Genomic DNA, 411 nt, shown 5'->3' on the forward strand with positions numbered 1-411 from the left:
TGGGTTTAAAATCTCACGTGATTAGATTGGGCCTACCGGAATAAGCTCCCTATCTTAAAGTTTGTAACCTTAATTATATACAGAACCCTCACAATTGTTTTCTTCTCTTATTCTCTTAAATGATTGCCATCAGTTTAAAGCAAAAAAAAAAAAAAAGATAAAATGACTTTATTTCGTTTTGAGAGGTGAAGCCACCTGGACTTCCTGAGTCAAGTGGTGACTTGGAGAACTTTTCTGTCTTACGAGAGGATTGTAAAATGCACCAATCACCGCTCTGTAAACCGCACCAATCAGCATTCTGTACAACGCACCTATCAGCAGGAGTCTAAAAGTAGCCAATCGCAGGGAGGATTGAAAAACAGGCACTCTGATAGGACAAAAACAGAACATGGAGGTTGGGTGTGGTGGCTC

Source organism: Pan paniscus, chromosome 22, assembly GCF_029289425.2.
Source record: "Pan paniscus chromosome 22, NHGRI_mPanPan1-v2.0_pri, whole genome shotgun sequence".
Lineage (NCBI taxonomy): Eukaryota > Metazoa > Chordata > Mammalia > Primates > Hominidae > Pan > Pan paniscus.